The sequence below is a fragment of the Aulonocara sp. 'chitande type north' Nkhata Bay genome, linkage group LG13 (genome assembly GCF_057382095.1).
Source record: "Aulonocara sp. 'chitande type north' Nkhata Bay isolate Kocher_YH1m ecotype deep benthic linkage group LG13, A_spYH_male_GT1.1, whole genome shotgun sequence".
Lineage (NCBI taxonomy): Eukaryota > Metazoa > Chordata > Actinopteri > Cichliformes > Cichlidae > Aulonocara > Aulonocara sp. 'chitande type north' Nkhata Bay.
In genome coordinates this window covers 15873173-15888535 of record NC_141356.1, presented here as the reverse complement: position 1 = coordinate 15888535, position 15363 = coordinate 15873173, and the positions used below count along the sequence as shown (strand labels likewise).

Genomic DNA, 15363 nt, shown 5'->3' with positions numbered 1-15363 from the left:
TCGGTAGTATTTCCTTATATACAAAGGTCAAAACATCTGTTTATACATTGAGTGATCTGTACCGCTGTATGCCTGCCCTCCAGCACAAGCACAGACACACACACACACTCGCAAATATACTGTTATTACAGTATATTTGCAGGGACTTTTATGCAGACTACATCCACTTTGACTCCTAATACACACAGTATCCTTCACCACTCAACCTAATGCTACATTACTTCAACAATCTCAGAAGACTTTGTTCAAAGCTTCAACCTTGTCTGGAATTGTTTAAGTCTTTCTGTGCCTTTGGAGTCATCTGGTTCCTGTAAAGATAAGAGTAAAGTGAGATGCTTGCTTAGACTTACACCCACACTGAGCCTTGCATATGACGTTTGAGCACTGAGTGACCTTGCACCTTCAGATGACATGGGCTCATGCAGACAGACTGCCTGAAATGACTTTTATTTGTTGCTGATGGTGATACTCAGGTGCAAGGGCATGGGCACACGAACGTGCAGAGGGTGTGTGACATTGTGTGGTCAGCTTTAGCAATAATATCTGAAAAAAACTCACATGCATGGACACATTGGACTAACGCTCACACATACATGGTGACCTTGTTTCTTCAACGTGGCCACTAGAATCTAAACAATGTTGATGACATTTGCTTTCACGATATCACAATAAAAATAAACATGGCTGTGACAAATGTGATGTCATTCCACATAAACACTGAAAACGCAATAGTTGATAATGGCCCCGAGGAACTGCTACTTCACTGGATTTAAAAAATAACCTCAACTGGGTGTAGTGGTAATGACGACCACTGCCATTTTGCAAGATCATTTAAAAATACAAGGAATATTAAACATCTAATAGCAAATGTTAAATATTTAGAGGTGTAAATATTGGGTTAAATGTAAAAATCTCCAACCTGTACAAACAATCTGTGATAGTGCGTTATTCTACAGTGACACATTAATCCTACTTTATTGTCAGCACTGCTTTGGCTTATGTTAAAGTTAAGAGAAATTAAACATTCGCTTAAATTCTCTTCATGTTTAAAGAACCCATAGAACCTTGTTTTCATTTTCCTCCTATGCAGTACTTTTCACAAAGGGATTAGTGGAATCTCTGTTGCTTGTGGGGCTCGCACACAAGAATTTCACTCGTATGTGCTGTGCCAGTGTGCCTGCACATGTGATGTGACAATAAAAAGTGATTTGATTTGATTTGATTTGAAGTGTGAAGAAAAAGTGTCAGTGACTGAATAGAAGAGGATCTGCCTCATATCAGTCCTTGTACCTTTCCCTATATATAGCTATGGCCTTCTGTAGCGCAATAACAATTAGTCAGCCCTAGAAGTGGCAATACATTTTGCTCAACTCTTCTCTTTTCACTGAAAAGGTCAATGCAGTCACAGCACAACTAAACAGAAAGTATAAGAGAGAGCTAACGAAAGTCAGAGGATGAGGAATGTAAACTATTTAGATGAGGGGAGACAGGTAAAAGAAGAGAGGAATAAAAATGAAAACTTACAAGGAGAGATGACAGGAAAAAAAAATGATGTTGCTCTATAAAACTGACCCATGGTCAGGGATTAAGGCATGGAGCGGGGAGGGAATATACTGAAGTCAAACCAGTCGAATGGAAAAAAGTGAAATTAATAGTGTCCAATGAAGAAGCTGCAGTCATATTCAATCATATTACACTATTATACGTGTCACGGTCAATGAAGCATGGCTAGGGAAAGGGAGAGGAAAAAAGAGAGAAAGTATAGCAAAGGGGTGGAGGACCTTAAGAAAGAAGGGGAGGGACAGAAAAAAATGAGTAAAAATGCAAAGAAGGAATGCAGGGTTTTAGCCAAAAGTAATGACACAGAGAAAGAACGGCAAATAAAACAAAATAATGAAACAGAAGCAAAACAGAAAGTGACAGAGGGAGGAAAATGAAGAGAGGTTATTATGCTAAAGAGGTCAAGCTTGCAGTAATGCTGTCTTGTAGAAAAGAAAACTGGGTTTTTCTCTATAGGCTTAGTACAACAGTATGTGTCAGCGTCACATGTACACTGTTATCTCGTTTTTTCCCCCATGTCTTTTTATGTGCGTGTCAGTGAGCCATCATCTGGCGTGACACCATCAAACCAAAGCTGGTAAAATGTAGATTTTACCTAGTTAATCTAATCTCATGGATTCTTCTGTGGCACCGGTGTGAGTGGATGTGCACAGAAAACAGACACACCTTCGCCTCTCAGATCGCAGTATCTCTGCAAGGATTCCGAAGAAATTCAGGGCTCTGCGAGATTGGCTCATTTAGTGAACTCACAAATTATGCAGCTAGGAAAAAAGTATCATTCATGCATTCTAATATGGTGCATAATTTAGCAATCATGTTAAATTACACAGAAAGCTGCTATATGTTATAAGGGAAAAAACTCTATGTAATACATTTCTCCAGGCCGGGTTTATTTTTGGAAATTTTTCAGAGAGTAACACTTGTGTTCATTTGAAGCACAGTGGGAATAAATACAGGTGGGGGTGAGGGGGCTGAGGTATACTGAAGGGGACAGGAGGAGAATGAAATGTGGAGGACAGGAGAAGGGAGATAAGTAAAGAGGGAAAGGAAGGGGAGGAAGAAGAGGACTGAGGAAAGAAGGAAGGAGAGAACAAGAGAGGATGAGACAGAACTGGATGAGAAGCTGTAGATAAGTCCCAGTGTGATCAAAGCATTACTTTGACATCAAATGCAGGCCTTGCCAGCATACTGACTGGTTAATGCTAGAAACACTTTGAAATATTAGAATATGTGTGGCTAAGAAGCTTCTCCTCATATTTGTCCACTTCATAAGGATTTACATATTGAGGTTAATGCGTTATAAAGTGATAAACATTTTAACTACCTATGGTCACATCTAATTGTCTTGCAGCTGTCCAACCATTAACAATTACATGCATTCTGATTGTCTCCATCTAATGACTTTAATGTGCCTTAAAGACAGGTAAATCGTGGTTTAAAATCCCATTACTGAACACCCACATCATTCACATCACAATACAAGACAAACAATTCCGTCATAAATAGCCCCATATGCCAGCAGGCAGGACAAAGAGCCAATTTGTTGCATGAAAAACTGGTTTCCATTACCGTGTTTGTTTAAACTGTTTTAAAATAATTCAACCTTAAAAAGCAATTTTACTGATAAATAAGCCAAATATGAAGGCATACAATGTGACATAAATAAAAAGATAAGAAATAAGTGAACGTATGCAACAGGATTATTACGCTACTTATGTTCACAGAGCCTGTTTCGGCAAATAGGTGCCAGAGCCCTTCCTCTCTCGATGACATAAGACTGCAAACTTAACTACTTTTTTGTGTATTCCGCCTTCGAGCTACATCTTCGGAAAGCTCATTATGCCGCATATGAATTGTGTCATCCAGTTTCAGTTCTCATGTTCATATTTTCTTAAACAGTAGAAAAACAACAGAAATACATGCAGGGAGGGACAAATGATGAATGTTCTTGGCCAGATGGAGGTCACAGTAACATGGTTTTTAGACTGTGGAGCTACTGAAATGCCACATTTTAGTTAAACTATTTATCAGTCTGATCTGCATGTCTCTTCAACACTCCCTGTAATGCAGAGTCCTCTATCTAACCCTGCTTATAATCAGATAAGCTATATGCAGCATTTGCTTTTCTGGCCGGCCACTGACACTTTGTGTGTTTGTGTGTACGTTCAGCTTCTGGTTTCGACACCACTTGCTGTGTCTTTGTCAGCACGTGTCCTGCAAAATAAATCATTTTCCACAATTTAAACCTGATTTGAACTGATTTGAACTGATTTGTCAGCCACTAATGTGCACATATCCTCACATATATAAAGTATGATGCAAACAGGATGCAAACAGAAAAGCATGGACACACACTGTACCTTGAAACCATAGCTAACTGTCCATAAAGTTCACCTTTATAAATGTGTTCCATCAGCAAAATTAACTTGCTACAATTAACATAACCGTGTTAATTATGGTAATCAACAGCACACCCACTGCAGGTACATGCTCAAACCTGTGCGCGCCTGTGCTTGTTTGACAAGTTTAGTGGAGATAAATGATAGAGGGAGTGAGAAAATGATGGTACGGACAAAAAAAGAAAGATGGGGAATGAGACTGATAGCTTGAGTTTGACAGGTGATTTAAAATAAAATAAAGTTCAAAAGTCAATTAACTGTTTAAGTTATTTGTTAAACAAAAATACCTAAAAGTAATTAGAAGACACTGCTTTAGGCTATGGAAGTTTTTTCCATGACTTGTTGCATGTAGTATCTCAACATATTAATTGATGACAAGTGTAGTAACTTATAAAACATAATCAGTTTGAGGGAAAAAGGTGGACAAGCCCACTATGAATGACTTTATGACAATACTTAATGGTTATCTTGCTGAGGATATTCTTAGACATAGATTTAATGCGTTTTCTTATATTAACATAAACATAAAGCCTAAAGTCTTCAATATCAAACATGCTTTTCAACAACTATCACAATGTGGTAGCAACCCAAAAGGTCCTCTGCTTTCCAAAATGTCCTCATACCAATGCTCTAAAACTCAAGCTGGTGCTCACTATGATAGCTGGACAAGTACAGACACACACACACACACAGAGTTAATTATTATCCTGAATAATGAGAAGCAAATGACTCATTAAATCTCTCCTTGACCCGCACGCAGAAACTAGCCACTGTTCCTCACATTCTTTCTTTCTCACTGACTCTACAGTACCTCATACAAAACTTGTCAAACCAGACGCCTTTTCAGCTGTGAATTATTAATTGGCATTAAAGAAAGAGCCCAAATTTCTCTTTGACCCCAATCCCGAGTACTTTTGTACCAGAGCGACCGCAAAATGTAAAGAAAATCTCCTGAAATTCATAATTGAGATGAACTTTGTTCTCGACCTTCATCCCTTATTTCCTTTCCCTCTCGCTCCCTCACTCTTTTTCAGTGTCTCTGCCTGTGACATGCTGTCTGCCAAAGCAGAAATATAGTTACATTTGACTGTTTAAAAAAATAACAAACATGGTTTTCTTTTTCCTTAATATGATTGGTGTCCACGAGACAGCAGAGCACCTGACTGGACCCAAGGACTGTCACAGAAAACAAATTACACTTATTTTTCAGGCCCACTCTGTCACACTCGTGCATACACCTACATCTATACAATATATCTAAAGCATATATATATATACACACACAAAACCATTGTTAAAAGAATCACATTTGCAATCAATTAGATTTCACAAATGAATATTCTGGATGAAAAGTTCAGGTGCCTATACACGTGCCCATACAAGGTGTTCTGATCAATATAAATCGCTGTCTCGAATAATCAATTTCCATTGCAATACAATCAATATCAGTGTCAACCCTGTATTCTGATCATCAATGGTAAAATCGATGAAATCACTCATTAATCCTGAATTAACATTGATCCAGACTCCACTGTTTTTGCAATTAAACTGCAGCCTCATCGCCTAGCAGTAAATCCACGCAGCCTTTTCTGCCAGTGCTCAGCTCTTTTATGCAGGAGTGAGAAGGTCGACCATGCCGAGGATCACTATTCAGCTAACAAAGCTTTAATACTGGAAACCAACACAGCTGCAGCTGCAGCATGTCGTTTTAGGTGCGCATGATGCGAGGGCAATTAAAAGTGAACACCTAATTGATGCTGTAGTCTCTCTGTGCTGCCACATGTTTTTGTTTATTTGCTCTAACTGGTGTCCTTGTTGCTTTGTGGTATTACTTGTGGTGCAGTTTCCCATCTCTGAGTACTTGCATGCATCCCATCCAGCTTTAGTCTGCACTGCCTAAATTACTTCAATGTGACTTTGCTTATCAAATAATGAGAGCATGGGACACATTCATGAATCACGCTGCTTGTTAGTTTGTTTCGGTCAACAAAATTGAAAACATTTTCCAATTTAGTGATTTTTCACTTGATATTCAAGTTATTGGTTTTCTTTTCCTTTTTAGGGATACAGAGAACGGAATCAAAACACAGTATGCGCTACGTTGAAGGAAGGGAAACGGGCCAAAAAGTAGAGAGTAGTCAGACTAAAGTGCATGAACTGGAACGGGTGCACTGTAATTTAAAGTCGCTGGCATGTAGACCAATTGAGGAATAATTGAAACCACATGAGCTCAAGAAAGAAAAAAAAAACATACAAACGCCATGCTTAAGGCCAAAGAAACTAAACCCAGTATGTCATGCTGCATGGGAACTATGTCAACACTACTAAGCCACCTGTGTTGTCTCACTCTTCCCCACGTGCACCAATACCCAGGAAATCATCAAATACAGACAAATTAACTTGCTTTTTTTTTTTTCCTCCTCCACCCCCCACCCCCACCCCACACACCGCTAGAGAACAAGTATGGGGATTAGAGGTCAAAGGCACTAATTACTGACTCTGCCATTTAGTCCGGTTGAGATGAAAGATTAGAGTTATAATCCCATTCCGCTGCCATAGGAAATTATATATCAGCCTAACATCTATCTGGCCTCACATTCTGCTGTTTTAAATAGATGAAGATCGATCTAAGGGAAAGAGAGAAAAAAAGCTGACGTTTAACCAGTTGTGTGTGCTGACTCTGCTTTCTATTGAGCCCATGGAGCAAGGGGCTGGAAGAAAACAAAATTAAAGAAAAAAAGTCCAGAAGCAGAAGGCAGAACTCAATTCTCCACCAATGTTCCCCCGCCCCGTTCTCACTGGGAGGTAACGTGAATGTGAAGGTAAGAGAAACCAGTCACAGTGGACAGGCTTATCCAGACAGACAAGATTTGTGCGTGTGTGCGCGTGCGGGTCTGTCTGTTAGGGGCGTTCATATTGAATCCTGTATCCCTGGGGAGCCTAACTACCTCTCCATCTCTCTGACTGGCCCCCTGAGAGAGACAGACAGAGCAGGAGAAAGGAGAGAGATTGGAAAAAGAATTAGAAATAAAGAGCAGAAAGAAGGAAAAGGAGCAGTGGAGCCAATACTGCAGCAAAGCCCAATAGCTCCCTCTGTCGTCATCTAGAAATGGTCCAGTAGCTCTTCCATTCATTTTCCCCTTTACTGTCTTCTTTTTGAGTCCTGTTTCTTTATCTGCAGGATCACAACTTTATTCTATCTTTTAAGCCTCCCTTTCATTATTTAAAAAAACTACTTTACGATCACATAACTTACGAGGATGAGCAGTTGGTGCCTAATTAAAAATAAATATAATGATTACAGTGTAATAAATTAATCCCTCTATTTTGTTTCCTCCCTAGGGTGCTACATCAGCACTGCTTGCAGGCAGATGCCTTTAAACTCAATCCAGAAAGCAAGGTTGTTTTCTTTTCATTCTCTTTTTAAGATTCTGTCTTACTCGTTTCATGAATGTGGAAAGATCAACATAGTTAGTCCCATCAAATCTTTAAAAATCACTCAAAGCTGATCAAAATTAATACTTATAAGTAAAAAGCAAATTTTATATTGTCTGATTTTTCTGCATTTGCCATTAATTTAAAGAACATTTTCAAATGCTGTTTCTTTTTCCTTCTTTTGTGAAACTCTGAAGAACGTCAAATAACATCAACAGGAATTATTGCTACACACTTGGACTGAGTCTATAGATACATAATAGGTAAACATAGTGTCTAATGTGCATAGTGTCTAAGATAAGTCATGAGAAAGTTCCCACAGATTGAATTCTGAGTTAGAGAGTTTGAACTTAACCTAAATATCTTCTGGCCTTCTCATGTCCTATCACACATTCCAGAAGAAATGCTAAAGCTCGTTAAGCTTAATTCTATCTTTACTAACTATAACTAGCACAGCTATGATGCACAGTATTTCCAGTGCCAGGTTCTGAAACCACTTCAGTAAAAACCAACAAATCTGACGACATTTCTGTGTCAGTTTCTGTGCAATTTCTTGGCTGAACATCAGGGAAAAAATCTGATACCTCTCCCACCCCGCTTTCATCTGTCATCCAAGCCAGGTTTCTGTATGCTGCTCACCCTAAATAGCACAAAGATGTACTGGTACAAGGGAATTATGTGTGTCTGCCCTGCTTTTAAGGTATACAATCACTTCTGCAGACATAAAACCACATTTTTGCGGGAACTGTTCATTCCTGCAATGGCTAAGTGAAGGCAGGCAGTTTCTACTCGCATGTCTCATTTCAGCTCATACGGCAGTGACTCTCAAAAAGGAATGAGACTGACTACTCTACTGATAGACGTCACGCTGCCCTCCTCTCTTGTCCACCACCTCCTCCTTTTCTTCACATCCTGATAGGAGTCATGCTCTTTTCTGCTCAGCTGCTGCTCCTCCGACCGTCTGCCCCGTTGTTTCTCTCTGCCCTGCACCTCATCTCCTCTGCAGACCACATCCCCTCATTTCCTTTCCTGCACCTCTTTTTTTGCCTCTTGATCTTTTCCTCTTTTACTCTGCCCACACTGTATTATTGTTTGAGTGAAATATTGGGAGAATGAAGAATTAATTGGTGAATTAAGAAAACATCCAAAAGCACAAGTTGAGTGATACTGTTGTGCTACTTACAAAAACCCTTTGTGGAGCCAGAGAGCGACAGCTGTGATGTTGAGCTCTGTCATTAAGTGAACATAAGAAGCAGCAATTCAAAACTACTAAATTAGGGACCTTCTTTGTGTGTAATATGTCTTTTAAGTGGCCAGTGAGCCACAGTGTCTCAGAACTAAATATAAAAAAGGGGAATTCTGCTGTTCTTCGCTGCAGTGACTGGTCTGTAGGCTAATTGGCAAACATTAAATAAACAGGGAAACGCTCTCTGAAAAGTAACCACATAATAAGGAAGTGTGGGGGGAACCACAACAGCACAGTTACAACACTTGTAAGAAGGGAATTAAAAAATGAAAAAAAAAATGCCTGTCGAAAATATAACACAATAAGTTCCAAACCTTTTCCCCCCTTATTTACTAAACTGCAGTTAGAGCATCTAATGGATCCATTTCTCTGCATCTTTCCTGCTCCATTGTAGACTGCAGACTTTTTTCAAGGCAACACAAGAAAACATCTCTCCAGCCAAGCCTGGCTGCTAGGAACCCCCTGTCGAATAAATACAACAGCAGCAAATGATTTTCTCAATGGCTCCCATAAGACTGAAGCGCACAGACAGAGTCGGAGAGATTGCTGTGTAGAGAAATGAAGAGAGAGGAAGAGGAGGGCGAGAGAATGGTGAGTTGGAGGGGGTTGAAATGCAAAGGGGAGAGCAAAGGTACGGGAGAGAGGGGAGACATTTTATACAGCAACAGTGTGGGAGACAGAAGGGGGAGAGGGAGAGAGAGATTATTGCCTGCTTGAGAGCAGCAATCTTGAGTTGTGCCATGAATACCAAAGATACAGCCCTGGAGTTAACGCCCCCCCCCCCCAACACACACACCTCTCTAGCTCTCTTTGCTCCCCCATTGAAAACGCAGCGGAATTGCAGATGCCCAAAGCTACACACCGATATCTCTTTTACTCTCTGCTGAAAGCGGCTGAGCAGCAGACCAGTTCCAAATCCATCTGTAATTATTCATATCAGACCAGCATGCGCACAGACCCAACCAGTACGGACAAATCTACTCTACTGAGCAGATTTCACTGGATGTCTATGCAACAATTTACAAAATGATCTAATGTGGTCCTACAGGGATGCTAAGCCAAACGCACGGACCTAATTGAGTGCAGAACGAGCCTGAATGAGCCTATGGGCAAGTGATCTGTATGCATTTTTTATGCAGTTTCACCAGCGCTGGCGCACACCAAAAGGGCAAGAACGCCGCTCCGCTTCAAGTATTCAAACGGACTGAATACTAAGCTGCGTGGAGTCTTCAGGGATTCACATTTCAAAATCACAAAATCAATTAGCTTCCAAATCAGTAATGACCCCGCAAAAACCAGAAAACGAGAAAGAATGAAAGAAGGGGAAATGGCGAAAAAGGGGAAAATATTGGGGATTGAGAATTTTAAATATGCCGTTTTGATTTTACAGGAGGAGGATAAGTTGGGGGAAAACGCTTTCTGGAAGAAACAGGAAGAAATATGTTAAATAAATGCAGATTAACTGTAACACTAACAAATATTTCTTTCCTGGAGTGGGCTAAAGGGACGCAGTGAATTTATCTGTTTACCGAATTATGTGACCGCAACCCCCCCTCACACATCCAGACTCTGTTGATGGTGATCCAAGGAAAAGTTCTGCGTCGCAGTTACGCGGAGCCGCCGGGAGACACGGAGACAGCGAAAGGGAGCTTACTCCTAGATTAGCTACTATAGGCTACGTGGGCAGACTCACAAATACGCAAACACAGTTGGATGCACTCGCAGACCAAATAAGTAAAAATATGCAGAAACACTGCAAGAGAAACTTTAGTGAATCCACGCTCTGTTATGCGAAAACCACACAGATCCAACCGTCGTCCAGTGGCCCGGAGGAACGAATAAAGTCTGCACTGTTACTGGCAGCAGCACAACAAATAAAACCAAGTGCTGTCTTTAATGCGCAAAGGATCTTTGGGTTTTGTGAGATTTTCCATTGTTAATCAAACATAATCAAGTCCGATATCATCTCCGAGTAATCTTCCTATAATGTATAAGAAGTGTTTGTGCGACAGTTTGGTTTAGTCAAGAGTCTAACCAGAATCTCCCCAGCATCCCGGGAACCTAAACCTTTAACTTCGCTGGCTCTCGTGTGTTTTGCGCTCAGGAAAGCCTCTGCAGAAGAGATGCGCGGATAGTGAGAAGAGAGACATACGATGGAAGTGTGTTGATGTAACTACGGCAAAATCCCAGTCCTTAAACTCCAGTGGTCTTACCTTGGAAGTGAGACTCCGTGCGCAGCTCGTTCACCCAAGTGTCCTCAATACATACAAGCCAGTAGAGATCGGCCACTTGACTTAAGTAGTATTGCTTCTTTTACCAGATGTCCAACACATCCACTGATTAAAAGCCCAGTTTTTCTATGTTTACGTGCGCTTGGAGATGAGAGGGTAGAAATTCAAGCTGAGCCAAGTGGGTTTCCCGCTGGAGCTCAGTGGCAAAAAATAATAAAAAAAACAAACCAGTCAAGCGAATTTAAAGATAAACTGAAAAGAGAGGACAAAAATGAAAGAGCAGTCATGCGTCTTGATGAGGTCCGAGACTGAAGTGATGGAGAGGAGTGGAGGGGATGGTGAGGAGGTGGGTGTTGGAAGAGAAAAAGAGAGGAAATCACCGTAGCATCCCTCCCTCCTTCGGGTAACAAATCCGGTACCGTCAGCGCCGTTTATCCGTCCTCCCTCCTGGAGCATCGGAAGCGATGTGAGGGAAACTGAACGGCGCGCAGCAGCAGCAGCGAGAGAAGAGAGGGAGGGAGAGAGAGAGAGAGAGAGAGGTGTCGCTGCCGTTGGAGGGCGTAGGAAACTGGTAATCCTCTCTCTCCTCTTACTCCTGTATCGGTAGTAATTTTGTTATTCGTCGGAATTAAATAAGTGGCACCTCAAATGACAAACTCAAGTGGGGCAAACCTCTCAATACACATTAACATTTTCAGATTTTATTACAGTAGAAATATAATTTGTTTAGTTATTTTTGACCGTGGTTGCAAAAAGCATTTGCACTGAGAAGGATACGTTGTTTAATGAGGTTTAGGCCACATTATAGCCTTATCTGTATTGTAACACTGTACACCCTTCCCACATCAAAATCCACCCTGAGAGGTTACAGCAGAAGAAGCCCTGCAGGAGGGTAACTGAATGCAACAGTTGCTATTTCCTCATTGGCTAAGAGGAGCTTCCAACCGCTACCAGCAGAGATTTAGAATTGCACAGAGAGCCAATGAAAGGAGAGGACGGCAGGCCTGCTATACACAGAGAGTGTCGCCTACAAAAGTCCAGTGTAAACGATGTAATTGGCCATGAAAAAAAAAGCTGGAAAAACCCACACCTGGAAAACTAAATTATGAATGGTTTGAAGGAGTATTTCGTAAAGCAACGCTCGACTTGTAAACATCTGCTATTATGGATCCCTTAGTCTCAGAAAAAAATAGATAGTGTGTCAATTACACTAACCCAATGATTGTTACTTTTGATATTAATGTTTTGATATTTTGAAACATTCAAAGTCTGCTTAAATGAAGCGATTTCACACAAGATAGACACACACAAGAACCTATAAAACAATAATTTAAAGCCTTTAAACCAATACATTTCCAATAGTTTTATCTTTCTCGGAAGATTCATTTTACTTGAATCCCATCATGACTTTTCAGCCTACTCAAGTTGTTTATTTGGCCAGTCCTAACAAAATCTTAACCACAGCTTTCACAAGTGATGACACATAAGTGCCACATCGAGCCATTCATAAATGCCTGTATCAGCTGCCAGTTGCTCACCCCCATCCGTAAATTTCTGTATGTATTTTGGATGCTAATGGCAGGGGTAAAAAAAAAAGGCTCACAAGCATGGCTCACTTGCAGGGGTTCTCATTCAGTGGGGAGCAGTAGATGATAATGCATATTTTCATTATAGCATTCAGCAGGCCTTTATTACTTTGGATGCAAAATGACATAATTAGATTAAGATAAAGGGCAGGTTGTCAAATGTAATTACAGGGTATTTCTGGCCATAATGAGTGAAAATGTAAACAACTGCAGCCTTTTGCACACAATTTTTCATTTCATAGAGTCTGGTACGTTTCAATAAAAAAAGTCAGCCTTTGAATGTATTTGAAATTCTTAATGCACACTGACTTCTGGTTCAAAACCCAGTCTTTTCCATGCCAACAGCCTGCAAGGGACAGCGAGGTGATGCTACAAAAGAAATGGACTTTTTTCTCTTCTTCAAAGACAGAGAAGTTTCATGTTTTTTGGGGAGTTATATGCACACTCACCTTTCTCACTGCTGCTGAGTGAGGATAAAATGGTTTTGGAAATTTTCAGCACAGCAAACATTGAGGCCATAATTCATTGGTTTTACATTTTTAAATTTTGATATATATTTTTTTCAAGGTAAAGCTTGTAGCTGGATTTTTCTTCATATAAGATACTGTTTCAAATAAAATAAAAAAATACACAAACCCTTTGTTTGTTTAAAATTAAACATAAAACATGGAATCAAACCATGCTTACAGTTCATCTTAATCCTTCCATATATTTTTCTTTCTATTCTTAACTTAGCAGCTCCATGTAGAGAAGGATTTGTAAACCAACCGTAACTCAAGGGTTATCTGCTTTCCTGTATGGTTATTCTGAAGGTTCCCCACAGCTGTGAAAATCTCATGTTATAATCTGGAAAATCTTTATTTTTTATTTTTGAAAAAAAGGCAGTTTGTTTGATGTAAGCTTGGTAGTTCATGAGTCTGTAGAGGGATAAGGTTAGTGAGCTAAAGACAGAAATATTAGGCTATTCTCTTTTTTCTGGCATATCTGATACTGTAGCAGCTGATGGTTGGAAGTGTGTCGCCAACCAGTCTTCTAGGCTAAGCCCCTTTTCCATTAGTACCTACTCGGATCGACTCTCCAGGGACTGACATGGCTCAGCTCAGATCAACTGGTTTTCCATTACAACCCAGTAGTACCTTGTTTGCGTGCTTCTCGTCTGCGTGTTCCGCGATGGAATTAATATGGGAGACAATTGCTACAACAAAGATGGATGTCGAAGCAAATGTATACCTGCTGCTCTGTCTGTGTTTTTTTTTTGTCAGACTCAGGGGAGCACAGCATTGTTTTTTGTAGTCATTTCCCTCATTGCTGAGTTTAAAAAATGGCGGTTTTGATTTTCGAGACGATCTCATGACTCATCGAGTGACGCTACTGATCAGCCAATCGGTCTCATGCAGTCTGGCAACGTCACATTTTAGTACCTGCTCAGATCGCTTGGAAACCAAAGTACCAGGTACTATGACCTAATGGAAAATCCTGAAAACCATGCCAAATCAATCCAAGTAGGTACTAATGAAAAGGGGAAGAAATGATTCAAGTAGGTTCTAAAATGTGACATCGTCAGACTGCATGCCACTGATTGGCTGATCAGTGGCGTCATGAGAGCATCTCATTCAAGAAAATCAAAACCACCATTTTTGAATTCCAGCAATGAGGGAAGTGTCTACAAAAGATAACATCGTGTTCCCCAAGGCAGACAAAAAGTCACAGACCGAGCAACAGGTGTATCATCACCTCAACATCCACCTTTGTTGTAAAGTTTGTGTTGCATATGATGTTATGGCATGCTTTGTCATTTTGCTATAATGATTGACCACATACATTAGGTGGTACTCGACCGTAATGGAAAACCAGTTGATCCAAGTCGAGTTGTGGTGAGCTGTGTGCATTCAAGCTGAGAAGGTACCAATGGAAAATGGGCTTAACCTAGAAGACTGGTTGGTGACGTACTGACAACCATCAGTTGCCATAATTGCTGCTACAGAAACAGCTGGTGATCAAAATGGATTGCTAAAGCCTCACTCGGGCAGGACCAAAGACCAACGACAGTAAGTAAAAAGACAGTGAAAATAAGACTAAACACACAGTTGAATAAAGGGAAACCAAGTGCAACATACATAAGCCCAAGCTGGGCGCAAGCCATTATCCTGGCCGAAAAACCCGGGACCTATGCCACCTGTGAGTTATTCCAGCACCACTCCTCCAGTCTAGCTATGTGAACTTCATAGGTTTCTAAAGCAGGGCAATTATCTCTCAGCAGCCAATATGTCTGTGGCTGGTATGTCCAGGCACAAATGCCAATGGACAACTTGCTCATAGCAGAGAGATGCAGGTGACATCTGCTGAGACTTCATCATCCTATGCCCTGAGATAAGATCATATTAGAAATTTACAGTGAGGTTCTTTTTGCTGAAGAAAATGATAGAAGATGTAAGGTAAGTGACCTCCAGTGACCACATGAAAAAGTCACTGTAGAATGTGTGATGAGGAGGAACTTGTCACTCTGGAAACAGAAAACAAACTTTGTAACATATGCTTAACTATGTAAAACGGTACATTTTAACTAACACATTCTCATCCTGGTGTGTCTAATACTGCCGTTCTGTCAGAAGCCGTTACCGTTACAATAATGAAAACACATTTTCTTTTGAAATCTGAGCTTTTATGCCCTGACTGCAGCAATATTGGATGCTCTGTTTTTTAAAGTGTGCAATATGGATGTAGTGGGGTTAGAATAAGTCAGAATTTTGTCTTGACAAAGTGAGTGACAGTTGGGAAAGTCTCCAGGCCCTGCTGCAAACCTGAACTGGAATAATGGGGAAAAAATTGACGGATAGAACATGTTTTCCTTATCCTCTACTAAATAGTTTTGTGGGTTGCTGTTGATCAAGTAAAGTAAGATTAAA

General features: G+C 40.5%; 1 protein-coding gene across 2 annotated transcripts in view; it reads right to left on the bottom strand.

Annotated features, from left to right (window-relative positions):
• The window catches only part of cdh11 (cadherin 11, type 2, OB-cadherin (osteoblast)), a 99559-nt gene extending 88240 nt beyond the window's left edge, over positions 1-11319 (bottom strand). For both annotated transcript variants that reach the window (XM_086258849.1, XM_086258850.1), the window contains exon 1: positions 10854-11319. The gene's annotated coding sequence lies outside the window, so the exon portion shown is untranslated. The remainder of the gene's footprint in view (positions 1-10853) is intronic.
• Positions 11320-15363: the final 4044 nt, after the last annotated feature.